Raw genomic sequence first — 617 nt, 5'->3', positions numbered from 1 at the left:
GGGTGGGTGGGTGTGTGTGTGTGCCAGCTGTTCTGTAGTCAGTGAGGATGAAATGGCACTTCTGTGGCCTCTTAACAGCTGTAATGAATTACTGAGGGTTATCCTCAATCATAAAGCCAATATAATGAATAAATGCACAATGTAAGTACATGAAAGGTTGTGTGTGTGTGTGTGTTTAAGATGATGACTCATATTTAATCATGGTGACCAAGGAATATCCACCTGTACCACCCATTGGCCTTTTCGGGTAAATTATTCTGGAGTGGAAGTGGTAAATAACACATCTCTGTGCTGCTTCAATTGTAATTTATAGGTGTTCACATTTATGCAAACAAACACACACACACATACAGTGAGTGAGTTCATCATTGCAATAACTAGACTTGTTTGTTTTGAGACACTGACACAACTTGTGTTTACAATTGTGATACTAAAAGTAAAACAACAAATTTTCTCAAAAGCACTAATAGTGGAAATGGCCAGGTTGAGTTATCCAAGCCGTGATTCAGGCACCATTTTAGAGCAGCTCATCGATCAGGCTCCATGAAATATTAATGCAGGCCTCCCACCAGTCAGCCAACCAGCAGAGTGGCAGGCTGGTCCCACTGAAACAAACA

General features: G+C 41.0%; 1 protein-coding gene across 3 annotated transcripts in view; it reads right to left on the bottom strand.

Moving 5' to 3' along the window:
- scn8aa (sodium channel, voltage gated, type VIII, alpha subunit a) overlaps positions 1-617 on the bottom strand; it is a 43,847-nt gene that overhangs the window by 20,480 nt on the left and 22,750 nt on the right. The window lies entirely within an intron of this gene.

This window comes from Morone saxatilis, unplaced genomic scaffold (genome assembly GCF_004916995.1).
Source record: "Morone saxatilis isolate NCDOM2014 unplaced genomic scaffold, NCSU_SB_2.0 Contig15, whole genome shotgun sequence".
Lineage (NCBI taxonomy): Eukaryota > Metazoa > Chordata > Actinopteri > Moronidae > Morone > Morone saxatilis.
The sequence above is the reverse complement of the archived record's forward strand: the minus strand, read 5'-3'. Positions and strand labels throughout refer to the sequence as shown.